This window comes from Rattus norvegicus, chromosome 2 (genome assembly GCF_036323735.1).
Source record: "Rattus norvegicus strain BN/NHsdMcwi chromosome 2, GRCr8, whole genome shotgun sequence".
Classification (NCBI taxonomy): Eukaryota; Metazoa; Chordata; class Mammalia; order Rodentia; family Muridae; genus Rattus; species Rattus norvegicus.
Window position 1 is genome coordinate 42,967,792 of NC_086020.1, and position 15,271 is coordinate 42,983,062.

At 39.9% G+C, this 15,271-nt stretch overlaps 1 protein-coding gene across 12 annotated transcripts in view; it reads left to right on the plus strand.

Moving 5' to 3' along the window:
* Positions 1–15,271, plus strand: part of Pde4d (phosphodiesterase 4D) — a 1,514,231-nt gene that overhangs the window by 1,219,455 nt on the left and 279,505 nt on the right. The gene's annotated exons all lie outside the window — the stretch shown is intronic.

Sequence of the window (15,271 nt, forward strand, 5' to 3'; positions counted from 1 at the left end):
ATCAATCATTTGTGTAAATGTTTGAAGATTACGTATTTGTAATATCTCCCTCTGTCTCTATGTACAGAAACTACCTTAAGGATTTGATATTGAGAAACAAAAGACTCATATAAAATACACAGAGAAGTGGGGCAGGGGAGAATGTGAGCTCTTTTTTTTTTAAAAAAAAAAAAACAATCCACAATGAGGCTTGAAGAGTGTCTGTCTACTTTCATACAGAAATCTAGCCAAAAGAAGTATGTTTTTCTGGGAATGAGACAAGCCACCAAAGAACCCAACAGCTAAAGAGAGAGTTTAAAACCTAGAGCCTGAATTCAGATCCACCTAGCAGCCACACAGCCATACCTAGAGAAGAATCTGTTATTTATCCTGCTGATTGTCACCCTGTGCCACTTGAGATATCCGGGAGTTTGTGCTAAAAATGGGATCACTTAGTGGATGCAGGCCCCCTTAAACATATTAACTCACACGTTACTGTGTCAGTGAGCTGGGGAGAGCTTGGCCCTGTTTATCCTTTTGCTCTCCTTGGTGTATAGTGACGACTACAGAACTGATCATATCCACTCACAGTGAGGCAGACAGAAAGCTCTTAACTGTCGGGCCACCGAAAATCTTCCCAGCTAGCTGTTCTGCATATTGAATGAAGACACCATATGGTTTTGATATGCAAATCCACTCTGAGTTCATTTCTCGTGCTGCTCTGTAATCGACCATGCCAATTGCAATTTCCTACTTTTAATATAAATTTTATCACTGCGTAAGTGAAGTACCTGCACACATTTCCTTGTCTCCCCTCATCTGATCATCATAATAGCCAGTTTTTAGTGGAAGAGCTGCGGCTTGCTGAAGCAGATGTCCACTCTGTGACAAGGTATTTAATTTCTCAGATCCTTAGTCTTTTTATTGGAAATTCAAGTAGACTGTATGATTATTCCCTTCTTCTAGAAACAGCATCATAGAAAAAAAATAAGACAATTTGATGTGTACCTAAATGTTTGCCCATGCATCAAGTAAGTATTCCTGAAGTCAGTACATGCCCAGGAAAGAACAAAGGATAATTCAATGCTGATGTCACTCTGAACTTATACACGATTCAGTTATACACGGAGCAAGTGTATACTGAGTTTGTATAAGTCGTTATACTGATGAAACCAAAGCTCATGCTGTAACTGTGATTTGTATTATTTAAATCAGGGGGTTAAAAAATGTTATGGGTGGCTATGATGTTAACACTATTCATTTTTTAAAAGTGTTTGTCTGTTTAATGTGTGTGAATGCTTTGTCAGGACATGTATGTATGTGCACCATGTGTGCCTGGTACTGGAAGAGACCAGAAGAAGCATCTTATGCTCTGGAAACTAGACTTACAAATGGCTGTGAGCTATGACACTGGTGCTGGGAAGCAAACCTGGGGTCTCTGTAACAGCAGCAAGTGCTCTTAAGTGCTAAGCCTCGTCTCCGGCCCCACGGACATCATTCTTTTTAATGAATTCTAGGGAGCATAAGTAAGGAGAGCAGGTTTGTGTGGTCCCGCTTTTGTGTAAGAGCTAACAGTCAGAGTCATGTAAGCATAGAGTAAGTGGTGCTGTCTAAGATCCAGGAGATGCTGTTCACACAGATTTTCAGTTACATAAGAGGAGTCACTTTGTAAGATCTGGTAGGTTATACAGCGTGGTATCTACAGAGAATAATAAATATACTGTATCCTTGGAACTCACTGAGTGTACGTAAGAGTTTAATCCATAGAATAAACAAATGAGTTGAGGCAGATTGCTTTAGACACTCCATACTGGACACATGTGTTAAAACATTACATTATAACCTATGTACACATACATGTATATATTTGTCAAATATTTTAAATTAATTTTAAAATAAAGAAGGGTGTGAAAATGAAGTCTAGCTCCTTCCTTATGTCATGTTCTTTAAGATTCCAAGAAAGGGATAAATGTGAGATTAAATTAGATACGTGCTTGTCTCACTGATTCGACTGGTTAATGCACCCCTCCTTAGCATCATTTAAACTATAACACAATAAATCAAATATTTAGATACTTTTGCCCTTTCTCAAGTTTCCATTTATACACAAGAGGGGAGAAATGTCCTAATAAAAGTTATACAAAGAAGCCTAGTCCATATTTGGTTATTGACAGTTCACAGGAGAAAGGTGTTTCTCATCTCATAGAAGCTACTAGACCACAAAATATCAACATCACAGCAGAGTGAAGGGCCCAGAGGAATGGGCAGATAAGAGGAACCCCGTGCTGCAGACTCTGGTATTTGTCAGAGATAAGCAATGAGGCTAAGCCTTCAGTTGGGTGCGCCCTAGAATAAAATAAAAGGAAAGGCTGTTCTAAGTATAAAATCCATATCCTTACAAATCCCCCACCTTTAAGATCTCCAGAGATCTTTGAAGCTGTAAAAACTATGAGAATTGACTTCAAGTGACTAATTCTAATTAGCTAGCAAACTGTTACCAAAGAAGTAGCATTAGATGAATTTAAGTGGTTTTGTCTTCATGGTCGGTTGAGCTGTGACGTCTGTTTCAAGTCACAGGCCCTGCTGTGATAGTGCGCATCTGTAGTCTGAGGTGCTCAGAAAGCTGAGTCATCACAGAGTTGGTGTATTCATAGCAAGGTTGGCCACACTGAGGAATTCCACCTCAAACAAAACAAGCAACTCATAACGTAGGGCTTTTAGGGCGTTTATTAAATGTCTTGAGTGTGCTTCTTCTTAGTTGCCTGTGTACCCACACACTTACTCTTGAGTATAATTTGAAATGATAGCTGCATAACTCACCCTTTAATATAGTCAGTTCATGTTCGTTATCACCATTCAAAAGAAAAGGCTATGAATATCTGTGTGCCTGTATATGTACATGTCTAGTGTGTGTGTGGATGTGCATGTGTAGGTGTAGAAGCCAAAGGTCTGCATCATGTATTTTATTTAATTACACTCCATCTTGTCTTTGGAGACAAGGTCCCTCACTGAACCCAATGATCACTGATTGATTTACTTAGCTACCCGGCAAGTTTCAAGAGCTGCCCGTCGTTGTCCCCACCCACACCCAGCACTGGGACGACAGACATACACAAATACACCCAGTTTTTGTTTTTAAATCAGTGCTGGGGATCTGAACTTAGGGCCCCATGCATATGCAGCAGACACTTTACTGACTTAGCCTATCACCTCATTCCTTTAAATTTCAGAGGTTAGGTACTATAACATTTGTTTGTGGAACAAGACTAATTTCCTACTTTTCTATAATAACTATCATCTAAAAAGAAAGTACCCTTTGGAGACGATCAAAGCCAAGCCATTTATACAAACATATGCATGTGTTATGTGTATTAGATATAGTCTATATAGTGTACATTTATATAATTATTCACTCAAAAAAAATCCATATCTACTGACTTTTGCTGAGCTCTTTAAGTCCTAGATGGGTGCTTTGTACATAATCATAATTCAATGTTCTTCATGGAAATTATTTTTATTTGAAATTACTATTATTAGCTTTCCTACTTACAAAATGACAGTAATAATATACTGGCCATACGGTTCAGGTTATCCTGAGACACTCAAGTACTTCTTGACAGGTAGCAAGTTTTTGATCCCACAACCCAGAACTCCCATGTAGTTTTAAGATACTTAACTAATGGACGAGCCTCCAGATTACCCCGTCTCCGCACTGCAACTGCCTTCCTACACTGGGAGTCTAAGGCAGTAAACACATTATTTCTGTGTAGAGAGATGGATGTGGATGGACGCTCAATGCTCATCTGGCCTGTGTTGTCTAGCAAAAGAACCATTAGGCATGATGCTCAGAAATGAAGTATGCTCTAAGTGAAGATTTGAAATATTTTTACAGACTGTGTGCCTCTTTCTTTCTTTCTCTCTCTTTCTTTCCTTCTTTCTTTCTTCCTCTTTTTCTTTTTTTTACACACAACATCTGGTTTTCTACAAATACTCTTTGAAAATGCTGGAATAGCTGAAATGCACCCCCCCCCCACACCATTTTCTAGACAATGTTTCAGTCTTCAGCCCTGACTGAACTGGTCCTGGAATGTGCTATGTACCAAGATGGCCTCAAGCTTGTGATCTTTCTGCATCTGCTTCCCAAGGGCTTGAATTACATGCATGCATGTCCATGCCTGGTTTTATCCATCTGTTGTTGTTATTGTTGTTGTTGTTGCTAAGAGACAATATTTCTGTATAGCCCTGGCTGCTCTAGAACTCACTACATAGCTCTGAGTAGCCTCAGGCTCTTGATCCTCTTGCTCTGTCCTCCTGATTGCTAGAATTACCTTACCTTGTAGGCATGCCCTACCCCTGACATAGTCTGTTACCTTCTATCATTTTATGTTACTGACTATTAGAGGAAAATGGCTACAAAACTATAAAATATTTGAAGAAATCTGCAATTTGCTATTAAAGTATCTTGCTTTTAACTCAACTATGCAATTAAACTTAGGATTTAAAAATAATACAATGTATTAAGTACACTCATATCCATAGCAAACTCGAGAGTGACTCGTGGAAACCTATTTTGATGCTGATCATACCTACCCCTCTGTTTAGAGTGGTCAATGAGCAGGACTTCTCTTGTAGATGGAGCTACAGATCTCAGTGAAGAGTTAAGATTTGGAGAGACAATGGCAAGATAGAGCTGTCATCACCATCATAATTCCATAAAGTACAAATATCTCATAAAATATTTACTTTGTTTAGATTATTTATCAAGTTTTTGTATTTTATATGTTTTGCTAAACAAGCCATCCAGGAAGATAATGATAGACTTTCACTAAGAATTGTAAGAGTTAGTTATTTGGCTCTTAGATTAGAATCTACATTTCTCAGGATTCTTTTACCCTCTGCCTGTCTCCTGGGGACAAGAAACCCCAGCCCATCCCTCCCCACCCCAATATACCACTTGTACACAGCTGCCTGACATCTGTCCTAGTGAAGCTCTTTTCACATCTGCCATATTTCAATATACAGTCCTCTGATTTCCTCAGAGAAAGGAGCCATTTAGGCACCTGAGCTCGGGGTAAGGAGTTTCAAGAGCTAAGGCCATTCAGTTTGTCAACGCAGCTACACAGACACCTTTCAGACAGACAGCTCCTTCAGATGTAACTCCTAAAGGAATCCTAAGACAGACTGAATTGTAGCCTGATGTCACTATTGATCCCTTGTGATATGTTTATAAAAAGATAAAGAGGTGGGGATATGTTATATAGAGGCGTAGTCAGGTATGGGGGAAGGGGGTGCCTCTGCGGGCCCATGCTGAAGCAGCCCTTCACCCACTTAGGGGACCAGCATGGACAGGGAGTTAAAAGGGTAGTAGGGGCAGAGAAAGGCAGAGAGAGAGAGAGAGAGAGAGAGAGAGAGAGAGAGAGAGAGAGAGAGGAAGAAGAAGAGGAGGGGGAGGAGGAGGAAGAGGAGGGGGAGAAGGAGAAAGAGGAAGAGAAGAGGCCAGCCACAAGTATGTTGAGAGAGGGGGGAGGGGAATGGGGAGAGAAGGGACAAAGGGGGAAGAGGGTAAAAGAGCAAGAGAGTGAGGAGGGGGCAAGCAGCCTCTTTTATAGTGTCAGGCATACCTGGTTGTTGCCAGGTAACTGTGGGGTGGAGCTTAGACAGAATGCTAACATTCCCCTGTTTTGGTTTAATTAAAAAGGAAAAGTTAGAAAGAGGTGATGGTGAAGCAGGAATAGGGTCGCCATGATCTCTGACTACTTCCTGCTTGCTTTGGGGTGACATGTCTCTAGAGAACCCAGAAAAGTGGGTATAGGTCTGTTCGTCCAGTCTTAGAGTTGTCTGTTTCCTTGTTGTCCTGGGTCTGTGGGACCATCTGAGGATAGGTCAGAAGAACACGTCCAATAGTAGTGTCTGTGTCTGTGAGAGATCGGAGCATCTAGAGGTCGCTTCTCTGGAGCTGTCCTAGATGTAGTAAGTGTCTGGACACATATGTATATATATATATATATATATATATATATATATATATATATATTTGTTATAGCTAGAGAATAAGATTAAGTGCTTTGGGGAGAAAGAAAAAAAATTTTCTTAGATATACATTTGCAACCCAGAGGAATCCCACCCTCTGGAATAGGTAGTAAGTGGGAACCTTAGGTAGATGTACTTATCTGGATGGAGTCTATTTGATCCATGAGAGGTAGATCTGAGTGGGTTTCCTGTAGCTTACAGGTTTACAAAAAAAGATAACAGCATGAGTTAACAGCATGAACAGTCTTTAAGATGAGCCTTTTGTGGAGCAAGAATTTGTGATTATATAATTGGATCATATAGTGGAATGTTTAGCAAGAAGAGGAAGTAGGAAGCGTTTAATCAATGCAAACTGAGTTAGGTAAGGAAACAACAGATTACTTCGGTGAAAGCTTACATTTGACCAAATTGCTAGAAACTGAGTTTTACTGGGGGGGGGGGCAATGGAGAAAAAGGGGGAGAGAGAGAGTAAGAGAAGAAGGGGAGAAGGGCAGGGAGGGTCCACTTTCTATTTAAACCGCGACATAACCGCTAGCAGGTAAAGGTGGAGCTAAACCAAATGGATGCTGGGAAATGCATGGCCATTGCCATGGCAACAGATGCCCAGGTCCCTCTGCTTGTGGTTGACATCACTGCTGATGTGGTTCCTGATACCAATACTTTGTGTTCACCATGCAACATTGGGTTTGCTGAAATGTTTTGCCTTGGTGACCTTGCTGTTGTCCAATGTTGGGAGCCTGGGTGCCTGTTGGTCATTGATTTCTTACTATCCACAGAGCTCTGGATTCAACATATTCTCTCCAAAGCAAGACCATTATCTTTATCAGCTCACAAGTTGACTGTGAGGAACAAGTGGAAAGTACTTTTTTGGGGTGCATAATATAATGAGGCCACATTTTGGGGGTGTGGCAAGAATTAATACATCCTTAAGGCCTTCCTGGGAAACTGTTTTCAACATTTTCCTGGAAACATACATGAGACCGACCATTGGCTCACACACTTATTTTTAACTGTTTATATTCCAAGTCCTAACTCCACAATATCTCTTCCTAGTAACAAAGAAAAGTTGTTTACAATTGTACCTTTTTAAAGGACTTGCTTTACATTTTAAGTTATGTGCATGAGGTGCAGGGGGGTGGGTACATGCACACACATGCTGGTGCTGGAGGAAGCCAAAGGGGTTAGATCGGGCAAGCTTGAGTTACAGACTGTTATGAGCCTGGTGACATAATAGATTCTCATTCTCCACCAAAAAAAACCAGCACATGCTCTTCACTTTTAAGCTGTCTAGCTCCCATACAGCCATCCATCTTGAAAATGCCCTGAATGGCTTGATAGATGGTAGACAATGTTAACAAAGGGGCAAGGTTTCCCAAGTCATCCAAACCTTGAGCTTACATCCTTTGACCTCTTACTATTTCCTCATAATACTCCAAGCTGCACTTTGGAGGAAAAAACATATTAAGTTATACAATTATAATGTACAGGGTAGCAGAACAAAATGGAATTCCTAATTGAGTTCCGTGACTACTCACCCAGAGGAGACAAAGTACTAGAGAGATCACATGCAGACAGTATGACTCACCCCTTATTAGCTGGATCTACCACCTACTCTGTGCACTCTCTTCCCGCCTCTGGCTCTGTGTCCTTATCTGTACACCGAGTCATAGTCTGTTATGGGAACTAACCGTGAAGTGCTGCTTTAAGGCCTGGCCAGTACCACTTACCCCATATCAGCGGCAGAGTTTGCAATCCTCGCCATTAGACATGGTGGTTTATGAATGCCTTTTACTTATGATAATGTCTTTGTAAATGTGTTTTTTTAAAGTGTTTTGAATAAAAAAGCAAAAAGCCATCAGGTAGCAATTTAAGAAGCATGCGAGCCTTATTTACCAATACAGCGGCAAATGCATTGCCACCCAGATTCCATCAAACGACTGACTCAGGACGTTTGGTATTGGAATGCTTCCTCTCTGTCCCAGGCATTCTTCTCTGTCCTCTGCACACATCTTTGCTCCTCAAAGCCAGGGCCTTCTTTTGCTTCATTTGTGGTTTCCATGTTTACCTTGGTAGAATGCACTCATAGAAATTTGTAAAAATTAAAATATAAAAGAGAGACATTGAGGATGTAGGTCACTCGTAGAGTTCTTATACAAGGTCCTGAATTTGATCCTCCGGTTCAATGAAAAGCAGCATACATCAGCAATTAGAAATTAATGCTTTTCCCCCTTAGGACATTAGCAATCTATCATGAGCTAAGCATTGAACAAACGGATTAAATCCCTAGTGGACTGTCTTATATTGAACAACCAAGATCACAGAGCATCTTCATGTAGGGGGGTGTAGGGGTCTTAGTAGGAAGAGTACAGAACAATGGTGACCTATGAAAGCTGATCCAAAGTCATGGAGGAGAAGGGTTAAGAATGGAAGGCTAAAAAGAAATGAAGATCGCCATATTGTTTGATTAACCCCGCACTCAGCCTGGCCTTGCGCCAGACATTTTTGGTAGTAACTTTCACAATCTTCAACAGTTCTGAGAAGTGACATTATTATCCCCATGGCTATTTTTTTTTCCACAGCTGTGAAAATACAGGTCATGTGGACCAGCAGCTGGCTGAGTGTTCTATGGCTCAGACATAGCTAATGAGCTGAAGTTTGAACCCAGGGTTGGCTGGGTCAGCATCAGACTTTTGTTAACTATACCTCCTTCCAACAACTGACAGTAGGGTATTTTCCCAAAAGATATGATAATATAATAAAAAGAATTTTAAAAAGCAGTTCTAAAATGAGTCTATGGAGTTTACTGATGGTTGGCAAGAGGACAATTCAGGGTGCTTCTACAAAGGGTTGCCTCTGAGGATCAGTTTTCCTGGCTGTCTGGCCCAGTGAAATTAGACCTTCCCTAATGGCTTGGAGCTGAGTATATCCTTCTGTCTGTGAAGGGCAACTTTAAGCTCATTGACTAGTTTATTTGAAGTTTGTGGGTACCAACTCCAGACAGCAGACTGCTACTTTCAGACTTCAAATTCGCTTTCTTTAAAAAAGCAATACAAGTAAATTGATAATCTTAGAGTGCTGTGCTGGCTTTTCATTATTGGCCTTGTTGCCTCCTGAACAAATTTGTTCTCCTAATGGTGTTCAGCAAGTTGACACTTTCTGTATTCTTGGCTTACGCCTGGAAATCATCTGGATATAGTCATAGACATTTAGTCTAGACCATTTTCTCAAAATTACAAAGATGGGGGAAATTGTAAGCTATAGTTATGCTGAAAGGCTTAGTTAGAATGGCTTGGGGATATATTTCTGGAGCCCTTTGAACTATTTATATTGTCTATGTGAATACTACCACTGTTCACTAGCACACTTTGTTTTCTATGTAGTGACTGGTTTATAGAAAGTTTGTGCTACAGATAATCTGTTACTAGCTTTTTCTTCTTCCATCTTTAAGAATTTCTCACATTGTTTTCAGAAAGGTGTGTGTGTGTGTGTGTGTGTGTGTGTGTGTGTGTGTGTGTGTGTGTGTGTGATTGCATGCATGCACCCAGATGTCAGACAGATGTCAGAGAATAAAGTAAGATGCTGTTCCTCAGGTATCTCCTATGGGGGGGGAGAGAGAGAGAGAGAGAGAGAGAGAGAGAGAGAGACAGAGAGAGAGAGACAGAGACAGAGAGAGAGAGACAGAGACAGAGACAGAGACAGAGACACACAGAGAGAGAGCAATGAGCGCTCAGGATCCATCTATCTTCCCATGTTTGAGATTAAAATTATGAACAGCTGTGTCTAGGTTTATCTTTGTTTGTTTGTTTGTTTGTTTGTTTGTTTGTTTAATATGGGTTCTGAGGATCTGAAAGTTGTTCCCAAACTTTCAAGGCTTACATTTTACTAATCAAGTCATATCTATCCTCGCAGGATCATGTGTTTTATAGGAACAATTTTCATACATATATATGCAACATGTACATATACTTCATCACCATTATTTCACTTGTATCTACCTTTTTTCAATTTATCCCCTTGAGAAAAGTCTCAGTGTGAAGGTGGAGCTCAAATGCATTGCCCATCTGTAGCAGCATGAAAATGAATAGTAGCATCTTGCCATGACCTTGAGTAAGACTGTGAGTGGATATAATTCTTCATTACCATTTCTTCTTTTCCCAAGTTTTGAAAACCTCCATCTTCACATCGTATCCATCTGTCCAATAAGTATCTCAGGGTCTGAAAAACAGCAGAATTGTTTTGTATACTCTGGGCCCAAGCAGGCAACCCCAGGTTTTCACTATTGGCTTTTCTTTAGTAGCTGTGCTCTGGCAAGATTGGCCTCGGCTTCAAAGATACAGTAGAGCCCATACACAGGTGTGGAGGAGGCAAATATTAAATGTGCCAGCCTGACATTAATCGCATAATTAAATAAAGTAAATGCATAATTAAATAAAGTACACAGAATGAGAAGCAAGATGCCAACAAATGAAGGATCCAAGTAGTATGTGGATGGGAAATCAAAACATCCGAGAAGTCATACTATTATGAGTTGAAAGTGAAGGTTAACCAGACATTAGCCAAGAAGAAACAGACTGAGCACCTAAAAATCACTTCCAAGGACATCCTGAGAGGATAAGTCAGATAACTTCTCTCAATCTTACTAATGTGTAGGAGATAGATAAATCTGCCATGAATGATAGAAGGACAATGCAATGGGTTAAAATATGGGAGTTCAGTTTCAGGGATGGAGAAAAGAGGGGCAATCTTGTTAAGTTGTATTGCCCATATCAGCACATTTCTATTTTCCTTGTAAAGCTAAATAAAACAATGTGGTACCAGAGGGTGTTTGGGAAGCATTGATTTCCCCAATGTACACATAACCTACATAAAATCAATACACAGGAAATCCAGTGTGCTTTCAAGGCAAACTCAACTTCCAATAGATAGATAGATAGATAGATACATAGATAGATAGATAGATAGATAGATAGATAGATAGATAGATAGATTCAAATAAAGTCTCTTTGATATACTCCTTCATATCATATAATTACACTTATAATTCTAGTTGCTCCATGTGGACTTGCCAACGCTTCCCCTGTCCTCAGCATTGTAGGAGAGAATGCAGCCAGGCCAAGTTTATGGTACCATTCAGCATTTTATGAATTCAGCATTGTACCTAAAAGAGCGTCTAATATCTTAGCTTGAAACACATGATATCTTTATCATTCAAAGAAGCAGCAATGTTATTCCATCTCAGAAACCTTAATTCTACATCAATGTAAATACAATCCCCAGGTTTAAAGATGTACCTATATCCTTTCACAGTTGTAATACTTTTATGGTGAGACGGAAAAATGAGTGTTTACTTAATAGATTACTGTCCTGGGGTTTCAGAATATATATAAAATATAATTAGGACATTAAAATTAAAGATAAATTTTCATCGCCTAAAAAAAAATCCCTGGGGGTTATTTACTAAAGAATGGTGAATTCAATAGATAAGGGGGAACCCCCCAGGGAGTGTTTCATTAGAACCCTTTAAAACACAGCGGGGCTAAAAGCAACATCTCTCCCACAAATGAATCTTGCCTTAGGCTGCACAAATTACAAAATCCAAAGCCCAAAGAGAAACATTGCCACCACGATTTTAATTACACTAGTAATGATCTGGAGAGAGGCCCCACAAGCCTCCTCAGTTTTCATAGGAAATGAACTTGATTCTTGTCAACCACGGGTCACAGTTCTTAGGTCTTCTGCATTGGAGATGTCAAAAATAACAAACATGTGTGCCTTCTTTCCTTGATGGGAAACAAATCACAGCACTTTACAAGCATACACTGTCACAGGGTTTCATTGTAGCATATGATTGACCTTTTCCTTTCTCAACGACGTGCAGAAAATAGTGAATAAGCCAAGTAGACAAAAGAAAATTATTACTGCTCATCCACAAAGGGTGAAGCTATCAAAGATAGCTGAGGGATAGTTCATCTATATTAAAACTGCTAATTTTGCCTCTTCCGTCTCCTGTGGGCCATAGAATGTGGTCTACAGAATGGGATTTGTGGCTTTGTAGCTGAGTTTTGGTTGAGGAGAATGTTCTATGGATGACGTGTTTCTCTGTGTGTAAAGCCGTACATTTCAATCCAGAGTGACTGTGTCTTTCTAGAATTGTAGCAAAGGGAACTTGAAAATATAAGTTTGGATGATATAGTACAGAGAAATGAGGGGTTTGTGAGAGACAATGTTGTTTTGATTTTGAAGAGAGGAGTTTCCTTAAAGGATGGAATAGACTTTCTACAAATCACCAAAATGGATCTGGAAACAGTGACATTCTGGCTTTAAAAATACATGGCATACAGAAAGCATGATTGTCAAAGGTTACAGTGTATTCCATGAAAATTGATATTCTTAAATCACAATACAAAGATCTCAGAACAGGACTGAGTTTCATGATGGAGCATTTTAAGGACTGAACATGTAATATGAAATCATTAGGTAGGCTGCAATCCAATGACTGTCATCTTTTACAGGAGAAGAAGACAAATATGTCACCTTCACACTCACATGAAGGGTACATAGGCAGGCTCGTGTAAAATTGAAGGAAATAGGGGGCAATCTACAGCCAAGAGAGGTCTCCAGAAGAAACTCACCCAGAGACCTTAATCTTTCCTCTCATAAACCCCGAGAAAATAAATGCTTTAGTCTGACTTGACGTGGCAACCCTGGTGCAGCAATGACCAAGTGTCATCTTGCTTTAATTAGTAATATAATCATAAACTAACTCTTAGAGGTAAAATGGGAAGGGGACAATTTCTGGAAACATAGGTGTCCATGGTTAAGGTTCTGCAATGGATTGATGAAGATTGAACTCCTAAGACTGGGACCTAGGCAATAGGGACAGTTGATGGGTGTGGTTTGGCTAGCATTGCCCCAGAGAAGGTGCTGCCCTCTTCAAGCTGTACCTCTGACAGAAAGCTTGGTGAGCCCAGCAATGGTAATCATAAGAGAGAGGTGTCCTGACCTAAAAAGCTCATGAACCAGTCTTTCAGTGCCTTTTAAATGGTGTCTTTCGTTAGTCTGAATTGGCAGTTTCTGTGTATACACACCAATTCAATATCAGAACAAAAGCCTTCACATAAAACCAAGTAAACAAAATAGACGTTATGATTCTGATGTCTAATGCTTAAAATTGCCCTCTGATTTGAGTTCCTAGGAGTGCCAGAGTCTAAGATCAAATTCTTTCTCAAGCACAACACTTGAGTAGAGCAGCAAGAAGAAAGAGAGCTTTGAGACAGAGGCGGCTCCATCTCCACTCATCCCTGTGAAGGAGGAAATGATAAAACCACCAGAAAGGGCAGGTTACCTGAGGACAGCTCAAGGCCACAGTAGAAACCACCTCACTACACTTGAACATCAGATTTAACCTACCAAGCAAGAGTTGACTTCAACCATACATTCTGTTTTGTGCCAGGTTGTACTTAAATGGTACCCTTTGGAGAATTGGGAGGAAAAAGGAGAGGACTTTTTTTAAGTCAAGAAGGTACTCTTTGCTTTTATTCCTTATTGCAGAAGTGTCTGTCCCTCTGATCCCCAAGAGGAATACTTGGCCAACACACTCATATGAATTGTTTATATCATCCATTAATTAAAATGATGAATCTGTTAAAAACAGGACTCCCTCTTCCTGAGGGCTTGCATGCAACATCACCAACCTTTAAAAAAAAAGCCGCATGATTTATTTATAGAGTGGCTTTGACTTGTTAATAGTAATGCTGTATAATTTGTGGAGCACTTTTTGACTTTGTAAAACTGAAATTTAGCATTATGCTTCTGCAAATTAAAATTCTCACAAATATCTGCTTGCCTCTGCCTCCCAAGTGCTGAGATTAAAGACATGTGTCACCATGCCAACAACAGTTTATATTTTTACATCTGACTTATATTGGTCACATTTAATGTGTTTGATACTATTCTGTCTATATGTGAATAGAAACTGTTAGTGTGGTTAGAACCACTCAAGCTCCTTGAATATTCAGTTGTTATGTAAATATGTTTGCATGCCTAATGTATTTTGAGTATTATTATGTATGCTTTAAAAATGAGAGTCCCCCTTCATGCTTCGCACTGCCTTTTTCTTTGTCCTTTATGGCTTTCAGTCTAGATTATAAGAGGGAGGACACAAACAAAGAACAAAACTGATGACAGAATCCTCAATTTTGAAAATAAGCTTGTTCTGTGTGAGAGTGAATACAGATGTGTTTGCATCAGGAACTTTCAATACTAGACATGTTACAAATCATGACCTTAGGATACTACTCTAGACTTACAAAAACTTTCATGTGAGTAATGTATTCCTTTTCCATAAAATATTGAGGTATTTTAGTTGGTATTTAGACAAACAAGATAAACATGATCAGATGACATCATGTCTGAAGACAGTTTCTTTTTGGTGAAAGCCACCTTATTATATTGAATTGGGGCCTGATTAGTGGATACTTGCCAAAGCTTAGTGCTAGGGGACTTTCTAGCAATAGAACTATAAAAACATTTGTAGCAAGTTCTCGTCACTGACAAAGCTGCTCAACTTTTGGCTTTGAATCAATGCTTATACAAGAATGGGTCTGCCTAGATAAGGACCATATCAGTGCCTTGCTTTCCAGTAGTATACACTCTTGGAAAATCACCTTTGACTCAACAAATGTCTTGATACAATTGGGTGTAGTCTTTGGAAAGTCTGGAGGAAGTCAGTCTCCAGCTAGTCGGCCTCTCTCTCTCTACCTCAAACACTTAGATTTCCTTGGTGAAATCCTCAAAACTGTGTTCTTATCCAGGATGAGTCCATTGGTGACTAAATGACTGATAGCCACTGGTAGGCCTTGTTCCTACCACTGCAAAGGGTCAGCAAGTGCTGGGGAGCAAGGAGGTCCCATCTCTGAATCCTCCCATTTGGCTCAAACAGAAAGCCTGGCTCTATGATTTGCCAAAAAAAATCTGGCAACGGGATCACTTTTTTTTTGTCAAGGACAAATATGCAATTGACTTGATTTGTCAAAGAGATTTGTGAGGGTGAAAGAAAGTTCACTGTCCACCTTTGAGGACTCGGAGCTTGCAGTGAGATGATGGATGAGAATGTGATTTTTAGGAATGCAGTGCAAGCACAAGTGACTTTTTTTCATTCTCTCGGTACCTGGAGAAAGCGGAGAAACAGAGAGCCACACATGCGCTCAGACCTCACGAAGAAAGACTCTGTCACCTAATGAAGCTCTCTGTAAAGGGTAGA